We start from the raw sequence: 20304 nt of genomic DNA, 5'->3' as shown, positions 1-20304 counted from the left end.
CAACACTTTTCCCCTTTACCTGAAAAGTGTTTGATAGTTTAAATAAATAAGAAAAAAAAGGAAAATGACAGGGAAAAACAACTAAATGATCAAATTCCAAATTTACCATGTGATCAGCCGAGGACAAGAAAGAAGGAATCCACAAATATCCTGGAAAAAACACTGAAATAACAGGCTCTGTATGAGAGCTGCTCTTTGAAGAGAATAAGGCAGCTAGCCTAATTCAAAAGAGATAGCTACAGTCAAAAACAATAAGAATTTATTTTAGCAAAAGAGAAAAAAAAAAGTCAATATATTTTGGACAGAATTCAGTGTAAAATGTAAGACTTTATTTATAAAGACAGACAGGCCTATAGAATTATTTTTGAAGTTTATGAACATGAATGGCAGCTGTTGTTTTTGATCTAACAGCAGCAAAACTGCATGCTGAGTTTGCGTCAGGATGATGATGATACATTTTTTTTTTCTTTTTCAAAACAGTTTAGAACAAAACAGCAATAAAAACAAACAGACATTTTTAAAGGAACATGGAAACAAAAAAGACATACAAGTGTCAAAGGTCACCGAATACAATCTTATTTACATTCATATTTATCGTTGATAAAATGTTGCTATATAAAATTTTGTTAAGGGTTTTCGTGTCAAAGATCAACAGGCTCCAAACATATATAAAATAAAAGCACCACAATGAAATTAAAACAATACTTTTCTTCTCAACCATTTACCCCATTATGCAGAATTTTATAGTCTTGTTGTCTCAAGGTAAATGTCAGTACTTCCATGTCATACACCTCTTTAACAATATCATACCATTCGCCTACAGATGGAGGATCTTCCTTGAGCCATTTCTTTGTAATGGCCTTTTTGCTAGTTGTTAGTAGTGTGTTAGGAAGATACACATAATTTTTTGGTATTTCTGCAGAGTAAATTCCCAGGTACATAGTTTTAATTGCATTACATTCCAGATTCAATCCCATTATTGCATTAATCTCTTTATTTAAATCTTGCCAATAGGTGTGTATAATATTACAGTGTCAAAATTTGTGGTAATGATCTGCCAATACATTTCCACATTTTCTCCAGCATTCACCATTTTTTGATCTCTAGTTTGAAAGTATTTTATTTCAGGTGTTATAAAGAACCTGATTACATTTTTCCAAATAAATTCCCTTCATGAATCTGAATTAATTGTGACCATCTGTGTTTCCCAAATAGTTAACCATTTCTCATTTGCTATTTTTATATTGGCTTCCCTTTCCCATTTCTGCTTTATATACATTGGTGAGTGTTGGGGAACAATAGTCTGTTACGGAGGGGGAAGAGAGGGAAGAAGGGGGAAGAGAGGGAGGAGAGGAAAAAAGAGAAGAAAATAAGAGAAGAAAAAGGGGCGAAAGAGGAAAATATTTTTTCATTTAGTTTTTAATTTATTTACAGGTAAAAAAAAAGTTACTCTGTACTATTAATATTGGATTAATACTACATATTTTATTAGCTTTTTTATTTTAAATATATTTGCTTTTAAGTACATTTCTGCTAAGTATAGAGAAACTACAAACTAGTTTCTTTATTGAAACATTATTTTCTGGACTATTTCATTTTGTGCCTATTTAATTTTTTGAATTATACTATAGCAAAACACAACCAACTAAAGAAACAAGCAGAGAAACAGTTAAAATGACCAAACATTTATTTAAAATTAGTCATAGCCAATTATTTACATTTACAATATAATAGCTCAACAGCAGTGCAAATAAATGTTTCTTGGAATAAATACAAATAATACAAAATGTGCAAATAAATTAAACAAAATAAATAACAACACAAAATGAAATAAGCAAAGATATTTTCAACTGTAAAATAAATGATAAAAACAAATAAATTAGAAATGTACATTTTTTTAAATTATAATTTAAAGTAAAAAAAAAAACTACAAGTAAAACAAAAGACCCCTGAAAATATTTAAATGTCAATATTAAAAATAAACACTTCAGGAAGTGCCCAGGTCTTCTGGAACATTTTTATTATTTTTCTCCTTTTTTTAATTCTTTCCAACCACTGCTCCTTCGGCAATGCCTCTACAGAGGGGCAGTATTTAATGCCCTTGTACTGGCTGTGTCCAGTCTCCGCTGTTCTAAACTGCCCACATTTCTTACATGTATTATGCTGTGCTTTGCGGGTCAGTTTACGAATGGGAGCGACAGCAGTACCAGGGGTGGATGGAATGGCAGGAGGGGCAAAAGGGAGGCCAAACCCAAAAGCCGGTGGAGCAGAAGCCAGCATAGACCCCTGTGAGGCCACTGGCATCAGCATGACCAGTTGAGTCCCTGGTGGTGGAGCAGGAATAAGTTGCCGTTGGACTTGCTGGATCTGAGCAGGTGGCAAAGCTGGTGGGTCTGACAAAATGGTCCTTTTTCTTTTTAGTTTAGCCTGGCCCACAGTGCTGCTGGGCAAGTGGTACTGGTGAGCCGGGCCTGGCTGAGGTGGTGGAGATGGGGGGCGCACATTGGCAGGCAATAAGGGGTCAGCCGCCACAGACAAGCGGCTTGGAAGTTGCAGCCCCTGCATCACAACTGCTGTGTCCTGCTGTTTATCTTTTTTATTATGCCACTGTACCAGGGTGGTGTGACTCACATCCACCAGTTGAAGGTTAGTCTGCTTCATCACTATAGCATTGGCCAGAATGTTGCGCCTGATTTTTCTGTAGTCTGCCAGGATAAGATCCCATCTGGACACAGTGCCGGTCCCCTTCTTTTTGGGTGTTCTATGTATGGCACAGAGCCTGACAAAAAAAGTCTCAACCAAGCGACCGCAATCTGGCCATTGTGCAAGTGGGGCAGAGGTGGTCAGGGCATGCCTCTTCAAACTCTCCACTCCTGGGGTAAACTCCTGCCTCTTCTTTGGGGACCTAAACCTCCCAGTGTCCAGCTTTGCTTGATGCCTGGCTGCAAACACCACCCTCTGCTTGTCATAGTCCAGCAGGTTCTGCCAAAGAGCAACAATGTTGCTCACCTAAGCAGAGAAAGCAGATAATACATGCCAAATGAGAAAGCAAAATGTGCAAAAGGTAAGCAAGTATGACAAGTTAAAGAGTGAACAAAGAGTGGGTTTATATTCCTCACCTGCTGGTTGGTGAGGACAAGGGAGGGCTGATTCCTCAGGTCCACAAGATAATCTGCCAGGCTGTCCACTCTGTCCATACCTGGTACACCTGAGCCATCCACAGCCTAAAAAAATAAAAATAATAATTATAATACACACACACACACACACACACACACATATATATATATATATATATATATAACAAACATAGGCACAAAACACAGATTGTTGATGCGTTAGATGCGTAAACATAGATGGGTTACAAGATATTTACATACACCAGACTCAGATGTCGGAGTGCTTTGCTGCAACATGGAGGCAGCAACCAGGGTGGCAGAGGCATCAGGCTGGGTGGAGGGTTCAGTAGGTTGGGTGGAGTGGGCAACAGGTTGGGAGGAGGCATCAGAGAAGATGGTGATTGCAGCAGTTTGGGAGGAGGAAGCATGCTGGATGGAGGGGGCAGGGGGTTGGGTGGAGCGTGCAGCAGCATCCAGGGCAGTGGAGACAGCAGACTGGGTGGATGCAGAAGCTGGATAGGCAGTGGAGGCAGCAGCCAGGCCGGTGAAAACAGCAGAGGAGGTGGCAGTCCGAGTGGTGGAGGCTGGAGGGTGGATGGAGGAGGTCGCAGCCAGGTCGGTGAAGGCTGGAGCATGGATAGAGGAGGTAGTTGCCAGGGCAGTGGAGGCTGGAGGATGGATAGAGGAGTTAGTTGCCAGGGCGGTGGAGGCAGCAGGGTGGATGGAAGAGACAGCAGCTGGGGCAATGGCAATGGGCTCAGAGGTGGGTAGGAAGTGGGAGGAGAGGGAGAAGTTTGGGTCATCTGAGAGACTTGGCACAGTTATATCATATACTTCGTCCTCCCCGAAGCCCTCATCTTCTTCCCCACCTTCATCCACATCCTCCAACATTTCCTCTGTTTCCTCTGAGTCTGGGTTCAATGCAGGTAGTCAACACCAAGCAGCTCTCCTACAAATGGAGAACAAAAAGACACAGACATATACGACTTATCATATTTAAAGCATTCCATAATAATACTACAAAGACTTTCAATAATATCTAGACTTCTGTATTTGCCACTCACCGCATGGTTGGCTTTGGTGATACAAATAATAAAAAAATAAAATAAATAACAATGAACACCCCCAAACCAAAAGTATTATGCACATAGTTAAGTGTAGAACATACCGGTGTATATATTTTTGTGTAAACTTTATTTTGTTTTTGGCTAAGAAATACGGAGGGAGGGAGCTGTTGAAGCATCCAAACAACCGTATATACAGTGTATATGCATGTATATTTAAATACAGTTATTAATTTAAAGACACGTTCGAACAAAATCAATGATTTCTGCAAGTGTATCAAAAGTCTGCAATGTTAAACAGGGTGCGGGGTCGTGAACTTTGACACTATGCACAAAAACGTGAACTTAGGGTGACTTTTGTTAAAGTTCTTGTCATAAAATTATAAATCAGCGTTAGGAGGCAAAGACTGACATAACAAAAGACTACAATTGACAAAACAACTTTTATCAGTAGATATAGACGTTGACAACTGTGACACGTTGACACTAATGCAACTGTGGTAGAAATGCTGAACTTTGTCTTGATAGGTATGCTCGATGAATGCAAATGAAAGCTACCGAAAAGAGAGAGAGAAAGGTAACAGAAACACCCAACGTGGGGCTCGAACCCACAACCCTGAGATTAAGAGTCTCATGCTCTACCGACTGAGCTAGCCAGGCTTCTGAAACTTTCTTTCTAGTCACTGTTTTGATCATTACCTTCCCTACCTGTGTAAAGATTGATGCTGTGTTTCAGTCAACTGGAATATGTAACTTAGCCAATCCAGGCACTGGACAACAAACTTCTGCTAAGTCCTGATGTCATCTTGTAACGCCAGACAGCACGTGGCCCAGGATCTGTGGCCAGTGAATGTGTTAGCAGTTGCAAGGCAGAGAAAATCTTGATTCGTCCCTGGGTGGGCTCGAACCACCAACCTTTCGATTAACAGCCGAACGCGCTAACCGATTGCGCCACAGAGACTCCGACACTAATGCAACTGTGGTAGAAATGCTGAACTTTGTCTTGATAGGGATGCTCGATGAATCCAAATGAAAGCTGCCGAAAAGAGAGAGAAAGGTAACAGAAACGCCCATCGTGGGGCTCAAACCCACGACCCTGAGATTAAGAGTCTCATGCTCTACCGACTGAGCTAGCCAGGCGTTTGATGCTGTTTTAAAGTCAACTGAAATAAGTAACTTGGCCAATCCAGACACTGAACAACAAACTTCTGCTAAATCCTGATGTCAACTTGTAATGCTAGACAGCATGTGGCCCAGGATCATTGCCCGGTGCATGTGTTAGCAGTTGCAAGGCAGCAAAAATTCATCCCTGGATGGGTTCAAAGCAACAACCTTTCGGTTAACAGCCGAACGCGCTAACCGATTGTGCCACAGAGACTCTGACTATCTACACCAACTGTGGTAGAAACGCTGAACTTTGTCTCACTTGGTCAGCTGGATGAAACCAAATGAAAGCTGCCAAAAAGAGAGAAAGGTAACATAAACTCCCAACGTGGTGCTTGAACCCACATAACTGAGATTAATTGTCTCATGCTCTACCAACTGAGCTAGCAGGGCTTGTGAGAAACTCGATCAAGAGCACTGTTTTCATCAATACCTTCCCTACCTGTGTAAAGTTTGATGGTGTTTTTAAGGCAACTGGAATAAATAAATGTCCAAAACAGGCACTGGACAACAAACTTCTGCTATATCCTGATGTCATCATGTAATGCTAGACAGCACGTAGCCCAGGATATTTGCCCGCTGCACATGTTAGCAGTTGCAAGGCAGCGAAAGCCTTCGTTCGTTCCTGGGTGGGCTCAAACCACCAAACTTTTGGTGAACAGCCGAACGCGCTAACCGATTGTGCCACAGAGACTCAGCCTAATCATACCAACTGTGGTAGAAACGCTGAACTTTGTCTCAATAGGTATGCTCGATGAATCCAAACGATAGCTGCTGAAAAGAGAGAGAGAGAGGTAACAGAAATGCCAAACGTGGTGCTCAAATCCACAATCCTGAGATTAAGAGCCTTATGCTCTACCGACTGAGCTAGCCAGGCTTCTGATACTTTCTTTCTAGTCACTGTTTTGATCATTACCTTCCCTACCTGTGTAAAGATTGAGGCTGTTTTTTAGTCAACTGGAATAAGTAACTTAGCCAATCCAGGCACTGGACAACAAACTTCTGCTAATTCCTGATGTCAACTTGTAATGCTAGACAGGACGTGGCCAAGGATCATTGCCAGGTGCATGTGTTAGCAGTTGCAAGGCAGCAAAAGCCTTCGTTCGTCCCTGGATGGGCTCAAAGCAACAACCTTTCAGTTAACAGGCGATCGCGCTAACCGATTGTGCCACAGAGACTCAGCCTAATCATCCCAACTGTGGTAGAAACGCTGAACTTTGTCTCACTTGGTCAGCTGGAAGAAACCAAATGAAAGCTGCCAAAAAGAGAGAAAGGGAACAGAAAGACCCAACGTGGGGCTTGAACCCACATAACTGAGATTAATTGTCTCATGCTCTACCAAGTGAGCTAGCTGGGCTTGTGAGAAACTTGTTCAAGAGCACTGTTTTGATCATTACCTTCCCTACCTGTGTAAAGTTTGATGGTGTTTTTAAGGCAACTGGAATAAGTAACTTAGCCAATCCAGGTACTGAACAACAAACTTCTGCTAAATCCTGATGTCATCTTGTAACGCCAGACAGCACGTGGCCCAGGGTCTATGCCCGCTGCACATGTTAGCAGTTGCAAGGCAGCGAAAGCCTTCGTTCGTTCCTGGGTGGGCTCAAACCACCAACCTTTTGGTTAACAGCTGAACGCGCTAACCGATTGTGCCACAGAGACTCAGCCTAATCATACCAACTGTGGTAGAAACGCTGAACTTTGTCTCAATATGTATGCTCGATGAATCCAAATGATAGCTGCCGAAAAGAGAGAGAGAAAGGTAACAGAAATGCCCAACGTGGGGCTCAAATCCACAACCCTGAGATTAGGAGCCTTATGCTCTACTGACTGAGCTAGCCAGGCTTCTTATGCTTTTTTTCTAGTCACTGTTTTGATCAATACCTTCCCTACCTGTGTAAAGTTTGATGCTGTTTTAAAGTCAACTGAAATAAGTAACTTGGGCAATCCAGGCACTGGACAACAATATGGAGAGCGAGAGCGGCGATTGGCTCCCGTCCATTCTCACAATGGAAAGCGAGTGCGGAGATTGGCTCTCGTCCATTCTCACAATGGAGAGCGAGAGCAACGATTGGACGAGGAGAGAGACTGAGACAGATGATCCTGATCCAGGTAGCGCCACAGAGACTCAGACACCAATCCAACTGTAGTAGAAATGCTGAACTTTGTCACAATAGGTATGCTTGAAGAATCCAAATGATAGCTGCCAAAAAGAGAGAGAGAAAGGTAACAGAAACGCCCAACGTGGGGCTCGAACCCACGACCCTGAGATTAAGAGTCTCATGCTCTACCGACTGAGCTAGCCAGGCTTCTGACACTTTCTTTCTAGTCACTGTTTTGATCAATACCTTCCCTACCTGTGTAAAGTTTGATGCTGTTTTAAAGTCAACTGAAATAAGTAACTTGGGCAATCCAGGCACTGGACAACAAACTTCTGTTAAATCCTGAAGTCAACTTGTAATGCTAGACAGCACGTGGCCCAGGGTCATTGCCCGGTGCATGTGTTAGCAGTTGCAAGGCAGTAAAAGCCTCCGTTCGTCCCTGGATGGGCTCAAAGCAGCAACCTTTCGGTTAACAGCTGAACGCGCTAACCGATAGTACCACAGAGACTCAGACTAACCATACCAACTGTGGTAGAAACGCTGAACTTTGTCTCACTTGGTCTGCTGGATGAACCCAAATGAAAGCTGCCGAAAAGAGAGAAAGCTAACAGAAACACAACGTGAGGCTTGAACCCACATCACTGAGATTAAGTGTCTCATGCTCTACCAACTGAGCTAGCCGGGTTTATGAAACTTTTATTCTAGTCACTATTTTGATCATTACCTTCCCTACCTGTGTAAAGTTTGATGCTGATTTTAAGTCAACTGGAATAAGTAACTTGGCCAATCCAGGCACTGGACAACAAACTCCTGCTAAATGCTGATGTCATCTTGTAACGCCAGACAGCACGTGGCCCAGGATCTATGCCCAGTGTATGTGTTAGCACTTGCAAGGCAGAGAAAAGCTTGATTCATCCCTGGGTGGGCTCGAACCACCAACCTTTCGGTTAACAGCCGAACGCGCTAACCGATTGCGCCACAGAGACTTAGACACTAATGCAACTGTGGTAGAAATGCTGAACTTTGTCTTGATAGGTATGCTCGATGAATGAAAATGAAAGCTGCCGTAAAGAGAGAGAGAAAGGTAACAGAAACGCCCAACGTGGGGCTCGAACCCACGACCCTGAGATTAAGAGTCTCATGCTCTACCGACTGAGCTAGCCGGGCTTCTGACTCGGTATGCTCGATGAATCCAAATGAAAGCTGCTGAAAAGAGAGAGAGAAAGGTAACAACTGGAATAAGTAACTTAGCCAATCCAGGCACTGGACAACAAACTTCTGCTAAATCCTGATGTCATCTTGTAACGCCAGAAAGCATGTGGCCCAGGCTCTATGCCCAGTGCATGTGTTAGTAGTTGCAAGGTAGACAAAGCTGCTGAAAAGAGAGAGAGAAAGGTAACAACTGAAATAAGTAACTTGGCCAATGCAGGCACTGGACAACAAACTTCTGCTAAATCCTGATGTCAACTTGTAATGCTAGACAGCACGTGGCCCAGGATCATTGCCCGTTGCATGTGTTAGCAGTTGCAAGGCAGTAAAAGCCTTCAATCGTCCCGGGGTGGGCTCAAAGCAAGAACCTTTCGGTTAACAGCTGAACGCGCTAACCGATTGTGCCACAGAGACTAAGACCAACCATACCAACTGTGGTAGAATCGCTGAACTTTGTCTCACTTGGTCTGCTGGATGAACCCAAATGAAAGCTGCTGAAAAGAGAGAAAGCTAACAGAAACACAACGTGAGGCTTGAACCCACATCAGTGAGATTAAGTGTCTCATGCTTTACCAACTGAGCTAGCCGGGTCTTTCTAGTCACTGTTTTGATCATTATCTTCCCTACCTGTGTAAAGTTTGATGCTGATTTTAAGTCAACTGGAATAAGTAACTTGGCCAATCCAGTCACTGGACAACAAACTCCTGCTAAATGCTGATGTCATATTGTAACGCCAGACAGCACGTGGCCCAGGATCTATGCCCAGTGCATGTGTAAGCAGTTGCAAGGCAGAGAAAAGCTTGATTCATCCCTGGGTGGGCTCGAACCACCAACCTTTCAATTAACAGCCGAAACGCGCGAAGCGATTGCACCACAGAGACTCAGACACTAATGCAACTGTGGTAGAAATGCTGAACTTTGTCTTGATAGGTATGCTCGATAAATCCAAATGAAAGCTGCTGAAAAGAGAGAGAAAGGTAACAGAAACGCCCAACGTGGGGCTCGAACCCACGACACTGAGATTAAGAGTCTCATGATCTACCGACTGAGCTAGCCAGGCTTTTAACACTCTTTCTTGTCACTGTTTTGATCATTACCTTCCCTACCTGTGTAAAGATTGATGCTGTGTTTTAGTCAACTGGAATAAAAAAATTGGCCAATACAGGTACTGGACAACAAACTTCTGCTAAATCCTGATGTCATCTTGTAACGCCAGAAAGCATGTGGCCCAGGCTCTATGCCCAGTGCATGTGTTAGTAGTTGCAAGGCAGAGAAAAGCATAATTCGTCCCTGGGTGGGCTCGAACCACCAACCTTTCGGTTAACAGCCGAACACGCTAACCGATTGAGCCACAGAGACTCAGACACTTAAACAACTGTGGTAGATATGCTGAACTTTGTCTCGATAGGTATGCTCGATGAATTCAAATGAAAGCTGCTGAAAAGAGAGAGAGAAAGGTAACAACTGAAATAAGTAACTTGGCCAATGCAGACAATGGACAACAAACTTCTGCTAAATCCTGATGTCAACTTGTAATGCTAGACAGCACGTGGCCCAGGATCATTGCCCGGTGCATGTGTTACCAGTTGCAAGGCAGTAAAAGCCTTCATTCATCCCTGGATGGGCTCAAAGCAGCAACCTTTCGGTTAACAGCTGAACGTGCTAACCGATTGCACCACAGAGACTTAGACACTAATGCAACTGTGGTAGAAATGCTGAACTTTGTCTTGATAGGTATGCTCGATGAATCCAAATGAAAGCTGCCGAAAAGAGAGAGAGAAAGGTAACAGAAACGCCCAACGTGGGGCTCGAACCCACGACCCTGACATTAAGAGTCTCATGCTCTACCTACTGAGCTAGCCGGGCTTCTGACACAACCATTCTAGTTGTTTTAAAGTCAACTGAAATAAGTAACTTGGCCAATCCAGGCACTGGACAACAAACTTCTGCTAAATCCTGATGTCAACTTGTAATGCTAGACAGCACGTGGCCCAGGATCATTGCCCGTTGCATGTGTTAGCAGTTGCAAGGCAGTAAAAGCCTTCGTTCGTCCCTGGATGGGCTCAAAGCAAGAACCTTTCGGTTAACAGCTGAACACGCTAACCGATTGTGCCACAGAGACTCAGACTAACCATACCAACTGTGGTTGAAACGCTGAACTTTGTCTCACTTGGTCTGCTGGATGAACCCAAATGAAAGCTGCCGAAAAGAGAGAAAGCTAACAGAAACACAACGTGAGGCTTGAACCCACATCACTGAGATTAAGTGTCGCATGCTCTACCAACTGAGCTAGCCGGGTTTATGACAGGCAGTAAAAGCCTTTGGGGTGCTCGTCTCTGGATGGGCTCAAAGCAACAACCTTTCGGTTAACAGCTGAACGTGCTAACCGATTGTGCCACAGAGACTCTGACTAACCATACCAACTGTGGTAGAAACGCTGAACTTTGTCTCACTTGGTCTGCTGGACGAACCCAAATGAAAGCTGCCGAACGCGCTAACCGATTGCGCCACAGAGACTCAGACACTAATGCAACTGTGGTAGAAATGCTGAACTTTGTCTTGATAGGAATGCTCGATGAATCCAAATGAAAGCTGCCGAAAAGAGAGAGAGAAAGGTAACAGAAATGCCCAACGTGGGGCTCGAACCCACGACCCTGAGATTAAGAGCCTCATGCTCTACCGACTGAGCTAGCCAGGATTCTGACACTTTCTTTCTAGTCACTGTTTTGATCATTACCTTCCCTACCTGTGTAAAGATTGATGCTGTGTTTTAGTCAACTGGAATAAGTAACTTAGCCAATCCAGGCACTGGACAACAAACTTCTGCTTCAAAATCCTGATGTCATCTTGTAACGCCAGACAGCACGTGGCTCAGGATCTATGTCCAGTGCATGTGTTAGCAGTTGCAAGGCAGAGAAAAGCTTGATTCGTCCCTGGGTGGGCTCGAACCACCATCCTTTCGGTTAACAGCCTAACGCGCTAACCGATTGCGCCACAGAGACTCAGACACTAATGCAACTATATCTTCATAGCTAGAGCTCAAAAGGAAGTTCCCTGACCAGGAATCGAACCCGGGCCACGGTGGTGAGAGCGCCGAATCCTATCCACTAGACCCGTGGGGTGCTCCCCTGGTTTCAAAAGCTGCCCCAACTGCCAGATTTTTATTAACGTCTACTACAGCTACACCAATCGTAAACCCAGCCTACTTGTTGCAAAAGTCCCTACCACTTAGAAGTCACCCAGCCAACTTTTCTTTCTCAAAAGAAAGGTCTTTTGCCCTTTCATGCCTGTGCAGTTCGCATATATCTTCATAGTGAGAGCTCAAAAGGGAGTTCCCTGACCGGGAATCAAACGCGGGCCACGGCGGTGAGAGCGCCGAATCCTAACCACTAGACCACCAGGGAAGGTCCTGCAGAAACTTGCCCTCAAGCCTAGCTGTGGGCCTCCACGCAAGTATGTTGCAGCTGCTCTGACAAAAATAAATCTAATGCTTGTAACCTCCTCCTGGAGAGGAGAAAGTCTCAGACCCTTGGCCCTTGTCCCCTCAATTGTTTACCTGTTTTTTGTTTTTTTTTATGTTTCTGCTCCGGGGCACCAACAGCTCTTGCTAAGTTAAACCAGCCAAGTCACTGTACCCACTTTCCCCCGAATGGAATCAGGGGAAGTGGGTACACTGACTTGGCTGGTTCCAGAGTTCAGAGAGGAATTCAGAGGTTTTTTTTTTTTTTTTTTTTAATATATTTTGGGAAGTGTATTAGCTGCCAAATGAAGGAATTTAAAAAGCTTACAGCACCTGGTATTCCCAGGTGGTCTCCCATCCAAGTACCAACCAGGCCCAACCCTGCCTTGCTTCCGAGTTCAGATGAGATATATATATATTATCTTTTCTCCATTTTTCTTCTTAAAATAGACCTCTGGTAATTCTTCCTTATCCCGCAACTCATTTTTTTTTCAATTATTTCAATCCAATCTTTTGGTATTGCTTTTTTTCAAATCATGACATTGACTTTGTAATTTTGTTTTAGAAAGAACTGAAGTTTTTGCCAAGACTGCCCTCATGGCAGCTCCCATATGGTCTAGCGGTCAGGATTCCTGGTTTTCACCCAGGCGGCCCAGGCGGCTGTAGGTGTGTTGTTGGCAATCCTTAGGTTGCTGCTTCGACTCCGGGTCGAAGGAGGTCTTTTGCCCTTTCATGCCTGTGCAGTTCGCATAGATCTTCATAGCTAGAGCTCAAAAGGAAGTTCCCTGACCGGGAATCGAACCCGGGCCACGGCGGTGAGAGCGCCGAATCCTAACCACTAGACCACCAGGGAAGGTCCTGCAGAAACTTGCCCTTAAGCCTAGCTGTGGGCCTCCACGCAAGTATGTTGCAGCTGCTCTGACAAAAATAAATCTAATGCTTGTAACCTCCTCCTGGAGAGGAGAAAGTCTCAGACCCTGGATCACAGTTCTTCTAGGGAGGGACTGTCACATGCACTGTAAGAGCATCCTATCGACACCAGAACTTGTCATAATAACGAAGGACAGCATGTGTTGAACGAACTCCGTGTTGAATGAACTCCGTGTTGACTGAGCTGTGTCCTTATTACAAGCAACAAGATAAAGATGAAAAGATAAGCAGACAGGGCCAGTGGTGCATTGGATAACGCGTCAGACTACGGATCAGAAGATTCTAGGTTCGACTCCTGGCTGGCTCGCTTCAATCTTTTTGCTTTGATGTCAGCCAGTGCACTGCAGTCGCCTTTCGCCCCCACTGGAGCTGTTCAGGTCCACTCTGGAGTGAGTCGAGTTTAAGGGGCCGCAATCACAGAGCCCGTGGGGTGCTCCCCTGGTTTCAAAGGCTGCCCCAACTGCTAGATTTTTATTAACGTCTACTACAGCTACACCAATCGTAAACCCAGCCTACTTGTTGCAAAAGTCCCTACCACTTAGAAGTCACCCAGCCAACTTGCAGCGTAATCTCTTCCACTTGTAAGTCTCTGAGCTGTAGCAATACCTAAGTGCTCTGATAAAACATGCATAAAAGAAAGTATGGCTTTTAACCTCCTCTTGGAGAGAAGAGAGTCTCCGACCCTGGATCTCAGGTCTTCTATGGAGGGATTATCAGGAATCCTGTAAGAGCATCCCATCCACACAACGTCTTGCTATAAAACAAAGCAGAATGTGTGGTGACGGAACTCTAGGTTGACAGAGCCTTGTCCTTGTTTCAAACAATGTGCTAACAAGGTGCTGAACGGAGTGCCAGTGGCACAAAGGATAACGCTTATGACTATGGATCAGAGGATTCTAGCTTAGCAATCGTAAACCCAGCCTACTTGCTGCAAAAGTCCCTACCAGGCCCAACCCTGCCTTGCTTCCGAGTTCAGATGAGATATATATATTTTTTTTTAAATTAAAATCAAATATTTACATTTTTACAAAGAAATGATCACATCACACAAAAGTCACATGATACTTACAACACTCATTATTAGACTTCATATTTTTCCCATAACCAACCTAAAATGTTGTCCTTGTATTCAACCATTACGTTCCCTTTTACCATTATTTCTATAAATACATCCTCCTTTTCTTGTACTATAAAATAGTTGAATATCAATTTTACAGCCATCTCCTTTCTGTTTTTAAACATACGCCATATATCCACTCTCTTCCCATCATGTTTAGCCATATTTCTCCTTATCCATATCACATACTTAGCAATTGTTATACATAGATTAAAAGCATACATACCACATTCATTTTGACCAAATAAATATTTTTTTTCCCAGTTCTTTTGTTCATCCACATATATGTCCCCTATTAACGATTTAGCAATTTTCTTAAATTTTTCCATAATTCCTCCAACTTTTCACAATAGAAGAACAAATGTAATAAACCTTCCCCTTCCTTCCTAAACACCTTACATATTATATCTTGTTCAATTCCCATTTTACACAATCTCATTTCTGTTAATATGCAATTATGTCTCAATAAATAATTACAATTTTCTAAAATTGGTTCCATATATTTCATTCTGACATTTCCCCATATTTCTTTTTCATTTAAATCCTCATATCTTTCCTTCCAGTAGTTGAATGCTATAGGTCTTATAAAAGCCTTTGATCTAAAAACAACATAAAAACTCTTAACTGTACATAAGCTCATATTGATTTTTTTCTTAAAATAGACCTCTGGTAATTCTTCCTTATCCCACAACTCATTTTTTTTTTCAATTATTTCAATCCAATCTTTTGGTATTGCTTTTTTCAAATCATGATATTGTCTTTGTAATTTTGTTTTAACAACTCTTTTATAACCATCCTCCACAGCATCTACAATTACTTGTAATGGTACAAATCCTTTTATCACTTCATATAATTCATCTTTAACTTGTCTTAATCCTCCATCCCACCATTCCTTAAAATATAACATTTTTCCTTCATTTAAATTATTTGGATTCAGAAAAAGTGGTTGTTCTACAATCTGAGCCCTTCCTTTTGGTATAATAAACACATTTTCTAAAAATTCCCCCCATGATTCTAAGACCTCAACATAAAATCTTGGCAGACCTGCTGTCATCCATTTTTTCATTTTCATCCATAAAACATTACATCCCATATCAAAATGTCCACATTTCTTCAAATAAATAGTCAAACACACTTTTCCAAATCACATCCATTTTCCCTTCCAAAAACCTTTGAATAATTCTAATTCTTAATGTTTTCATTTTTAAAAAGCTATCTAAAAGTCCCAGACCTCCTTCTTTTACCTCCCCAATCAAAGTATTATAAGCAATTTTGGTTCTTCCATTTCCCCACACAAACTTTAAAACTACATCCTTAATTATTTTATAGTATACATCAGGCAATGCAGTTAAACTTAACACATACCAGACCTTTGACAACATTAAAGCATTTAAGATTAATACTTTCCCTTTTAACGTCAAATTTCGAGCTTTCCAAAATCTAAGTCTTTTCTCAATTCCATTTAAAACTCCCTCCCAATTTAAAATATCTGCTTTATTAGAATCCATCCCCACCCAAATTCCCAACATTTTTGTATGTTGCTTTTCTTCTTTAAAGGGTATGTGTTGTGTTATTTCTTCTACTCTTTCCACCCTCATGCATATACTTTTTCCAACATTAACCTCAGCTCCTGATGCTTTACAATATTGCTCTAAAATCTCCATCGCCCCTTTAATACTCTGAATATCTTCAACCAACAATGTAGTATCATCCGCGTATTGATACACAGCTTCTCTGTTGTCTTTTTTTTCTATTTGTATCCCTTTAATGCTTCTATCTGATTTTATTGCCAATCCCAGTGGTTCAGCTACCAATGTGTATAATCAAGCATACATGATGTAACGCCACGCCAGCAGAGGGAGCCCTCGCCCGACTACTGACTCAGCTCCGCTCCCTCTGCGGCTACTTCCTGTTTGTGCTGTATTTCAATGAGTGCTCAGGCCATGCTTCTTTGCGAAGTATTGCCAGTTTACCTGCCTTACCAAGCGTTATTCCAAGTGACTTTCATGACTGCTATCCTGTGTATGACCCTGCCTGCCTTGATCACGTACGTTCTCTGTCTTTGCCCTTTTGATCTGTTTTGGACTGATTGTTGTGTTACTGAACTGCCTGCTCTTATACTTCGTCGCCTGGATTTGCCCCTGTGTTTGTTGTTTGGATTGGATTGCTTATGTGTTGCCGACTCTCTGCTTGTTTACTCGTTGATGTCTCTGCCTAACCCCTTAAATAAACTTCTGCACATGGATTCTAACACCGCCTCAGCCTCCATGTTACAGAATACTTCGCCCACCATGAATCCAGCGGAAGTTTCAAGATTGCAATCTACAATTGCATACCAAGGTGAAGTGATAAAGGGCTATAGAGAACAGTTGATGCAAATGCAGTCGATCAATGAACATTTAACACATTATATCCGGGCACTTCCTCCTACCATGCCGAAGACGGTAAGATTAGCTCTTCCTGATAAATTTGATGGCACTGCTGAACAATGTAAAGGTTTTCTACGTCAAGTTAAGGTTTATATGGAACACCAGGACGAAATGTTTGATTCAGAGGAGATAAAATGTGCTTTTTTGATGACATTGTTGACTGGAAGAGCAATTGACTGGGCCGCAGCAGTGTGGAATTCTGATGCAAAAATAAAAACTTCGTTGGAGTATTTCATTACACAGATCCGTGAAGTGTTTGAATATCTAGATGGAGGAAAAGGAGTGTCTACCCAATTGATTAACCTCAAGCAAGGAAACAGATCGGCTGCTGATTATGCGATCGAGTTCAGAACTATAGCTGCTCAAAGTGGATGGAATGATGTGGCATTGAAAGCTATGTTTCAACGCAGTCTGGATGTGGATCTTCAAACTGAGCTGGCCTGTAAAGGTGAGGAATTGTTTTTTCATAAATTTTTTAAGTTAACCATTAGATTAGACAACCTCATGAGAAAGTCACCTCGACGTAAAAATGATACAACAGCCCAGAAAACTTGCATTCCAGCCCAAGCTAATATTGAACACTTTGCTGTGTTAAGTAACAAAACGTTCACGTTACCAGTCACCATTTAAGCTGATGATGTCTGTGAGTCTACAGCAATGATTGATTCGGGAGCTGCACTGAATATTATCAGTAAGCAAATCATTGATAAATATAAGATTCCCGTTCAAGCTTGCACTCCACCCATAAGAATCAAGTCAATAGATGATGCACTTATAGGAAATGGCATTACCCATCAAACACAAACTCTCACTCTCAAGACTGGAACTCTGCACCAAGAATCTATTTCCTTCTACGTTGTTGATACTCCCAAGTATGAAATAGTTCTGGGATATCCATGGCTTCATATCCATAATCCAGAACTGTCATGGCATTCTGGAGAATTAACTCGCTGGTCTACATTCTGTTTAGAAAGATGTATCCAGGCAAAACCACAACCATGTATGACGACCAGCATAGAGAGCCCTGAGACCCAAAAAACTCAACTCAACTCAACTCAACTTCCCCCACATCGCCCCTGGGACGGTGCTATCGATTTACTGCCTAATGCCATGCCACCAAAGAGTCGTGTATACCCTCTCTCTCTCACAGAAAGCCAAGCCATGGATGAATATATCAATGAAGCTCTGGATTCAGGTTTAATTCGTCCATCCACATCCCCAGCTGCAGCAGGATTTTTCTTTGTTGAGAAGAAGGATGGAGGGCTGCGACCATGCATTGATTATAGAGGTTTGAATAATGTTACAGTGAAATTTCGTTACCCACTCCCGTTAGTCCCCTCTGCACTAGAACAGTTACGTGAAGCCAGCATTTACACCAAGCTTGATTTACGAAGTGCATACAATTTGATCAGAATTCGTGAGGGAGACGAATGGAAAACTGCATTTGTCACCACTAGGGGGCACTATGAATATCAGGCAATGGCCTATGGACTGGCAAATGCTCCCGCAGTGTTTCCATCATTCATCAACAAGATATTCAAGGACCTGATCAATAAGTATGTGGTTGCCTATATTGATGACATTCTCATATACTCCAAGAACGAAGCAGATCATGTGACCCATGTGAGGACTGTGCTTTCAAGATTACTAGAAAACCAACTTTATGTCAAAGCAGAAAAATGTGAGTTTAATGTCAACCAAACCTCATTTCTAGGCTACCACATTAGTCATGATGGAGTGCGAATGGATGAACTCAAGGTCCAAGCAGTCACGGAATGGCCAGTACCCACTACAGTCAAGGAACTTCAGCGATTCCTGGGGTTCGCGAACTTTTATAGGAGGTTCATTCGTAACTACAGTTCAGTCGCATCACCCATGACATCTTTACTGAAAGGCAAACCACAGAAGTTAAAGTGGACAGATGAAGCTAACCAGGCATTCATAGCATTAAAGGAGAGATTCACCACAGCGCCCATCTTGAAACATCCTGACCCTAACTCACCATTCATAGTGGAGGTTGATGCCTCAGATCTGGGCATAGGAGCAGTATTATCACAAAGGCATGGAACACCAGGCAAACTACACCCATGTGCGTTCTTTTCCAGAAAACTGACCTCTGCGGAACGCAACTATGATGTGGGTAATAAGGAATTACTCTCAATGAAGGAGGCTATTTCAGAATGGCGACACTGGCTAGAGGGAGCCAAGCATCCCTTCCAAGTCATTACAGATCATAAAAATCTTGAATATATTAAGAGTGCAAAACGGTTAAACCCCAGACAAGCACGATGGGCCCTGTTCTTCACAAGATTCCAGTTCACGGTTACATATCGACCAGGAAGTAAAAATGGTAAAGCAGATGCTCTCTCCCGCCGTTATGACTCTCCCACAGACAACAACAATTCTAAAGACTCCATACTCCCTCCTACTGTTGTCATTGCTCCAGTATCATGGGATATCATGGAAGAAATTCAACGTGAGCAGCAAAATGAAATCTCACCCCCACAGTGCCCACCCAACAAACACTATGTACCAACGAACTTACGACAGAGGGTCATGCAATGGGTCCATATGTCCATTTGTGCAGGTCATCCAGGCATTTCTCGAACAATTCACCTAGTGCAAAACTCATTCTGGTGGCCTTTGAGTAAAGATATTACTAACTACTTCAAGTCATGCCAAGTCTGTGCCCAGTCGAAAACGCCCAAGGAATTGCCATCAGGACTCCTCAAGCCACTACCCATCCCACAACGACCCTGGTCACATCTATCCATTGATTTCATCACAGACTTGCCTTCATCTAATAATTTTACCACTATTCTGGTCATCATCGATCGCTTCTCAAAGGCATGTCGTCTAGTCCCCTTACCAAGTTTACCCACAGCCATGAAAACCACTCACGCCTTGTTTCAACATGTATTTAGGGTCTATGGATTACCAGAAGACATTGTCAGTGATCGGGGCACACAATTTACCTCACAGGTCTGGAGAGCCTTCTGCCAGCAACTGGACATTAATGTGAGTCTTACGTCTGGATATCATCCCCAAGCTAATGGCCAAGTCGAACGGCTTAACCAAGAAATAGGCAGATACCTCAGGACATATTGTAGTAGAGAGCAACATCGCTGGTCTGAGTTTCTCCCATGGGCTGAGTACGCACAAAACTCATTAACACATTCATCGACAGGACTTACCCCCTTCCAGTGCGTATTAGGATTTCAGCCGCCATTATTTCCGTGGTCTGGGGAGCCCTCTGCAGTTCCCGCAGTCGGTGAATGGATTCGCCGTAGTGAGAGGGTGTGGGACAGTGCCCATTTCAGGCTCCAGCGGGCTGTGCGAACACAGGAGTTCCAAGCCAATCGCCGACGTCGTCCACACCCTCCCTACCAACCAGGACAGCGGGTCTGGCTCTCTACAAGGGACATCAAGTTACGGCTACCCAGCAGGAAGCTCAGTCCCAGGTACGTGGGTCCTTTCAAAATCATAAGGCAAATCAATGAAGTGACCTACCAGTTGGCGCTTCCTGCTAATTATCGTATTTCTCATTCATTCCATGTATCCCTGCTCAAACCGGTCCACCCGGAGGCTGACCCCGGCCAGGAGGCCCCAGAACCTCCCCCGCCACTGGACATTGACGGAAATCTGGCGTACAAGGTAAACATGTTACTGGACTCAAGGAGAAGAGGGGGTCAGCTCCAATATCTGGTGGACTG

The 20304-nt window shown here is 43.1% G+C and overlaps 8 non-coding genes across 8 annotated transcripts; all 8 read right to left on the bottom strand.

Moving 5' to 3' along the window:
* Positions 1-4770: 4770 nt before the first annotated feature.
* On the bottom strand, positions 4771-4843 carry trnak-cuu (transfer RNA lysine (anticodon CUU)). The gene has a single exon. It is a non-coding gene; the product is annotated as a tRNA-Lys (tRNA).
* Positions 4844-5070: 227 nt separating this feature from the next.
* On the bottom strand, positions 5071-5144 carry trnan-guu (transfer RNA asparagine (anticodon GUU)). Its single transcript has one exon. It is a non-coding gene; the product is annotated as a tRNA-Asn (tRNA).
* A 2436-nt stretch (positions 5145-7580) lies between these two features.
* trnak-cuu (transfer RNA lysine (anticodon CUU)) lies at positions 7581-7653 on the bottom strand. Its single transcript has one exon. It is a non-coding gene; the product is annotated as a tRNA-Lys (tRNA).
* A 705-nt stretch (positions 7654-8358) lies between these two features.
* On the bottom strand, positions 8359-8432 carry trnan-guu (transfer RNA asparagine (anticodon GUU)). Its single transcript has one exon. It is a non-coding gene; the product is annotated as a tRNA-Asn (tRNA).
* A 108-nt stretch (positions 8433-8540) lies between these two features.
* trnak-cuu (transfer RNA lysine (anticodon CUU)) lies at positions 8541-8613 on the bottom strand. The gene has a single exon. It is a non-coding gene; the product is annotated as a tRNA-Lys (tRNA).
* A 2970-nt stretch (positions 8614-11583) lies between these two features.
* trnan-guu (transfer RNA asparagine (anticodon GUU)) lies at positions 11584-11657 on the bottom strand. The gene has a single exon. It is a non-coding gene; the product is annotated as a tRNA-Asn (tRNA).
* Positions 11658-11987: 330 nt separating this feature from the next.
* Positions 11988-12059, bottom strand: trnae-cuc (transfer RNA glutamic acid (anticodon CUC)). Its single transcript has one exon. It is a non-coding gene; the product is annotated as a tRNA-Glu (tRNA).
* An 837-nt stretch (positions 12060-12896) lies between these two features.
* trnae-cuc (transfer RNA glutamic acid (anticodon CUC)) lies at positions 12897-12968 on the bottom strand. Its single transcript has one exon. It is a non-coding gene; the product is annotated as a tRNA-Glu (tRNA).
* Positions 12969-20304: the final 7336 nt, after the last annotated feature.

The sequence above is a fragment of the Danio aesculapii genome, chromosome 4 (assembly GCF_903798145.1).
Source record: "Danio aesculapii chromosome 4, fDanAes4.1, whole genome shotgun sequence".
Taxonomy (NCBI): Eukaryota; Metazoa; Chordata; class Actinopteri; order Cypriniformes; family Danionidae; genus Danio; species Danio aesculapii.
This window is presented reverse-complemented; position numbering and strand designations above follow the sequence as displayed.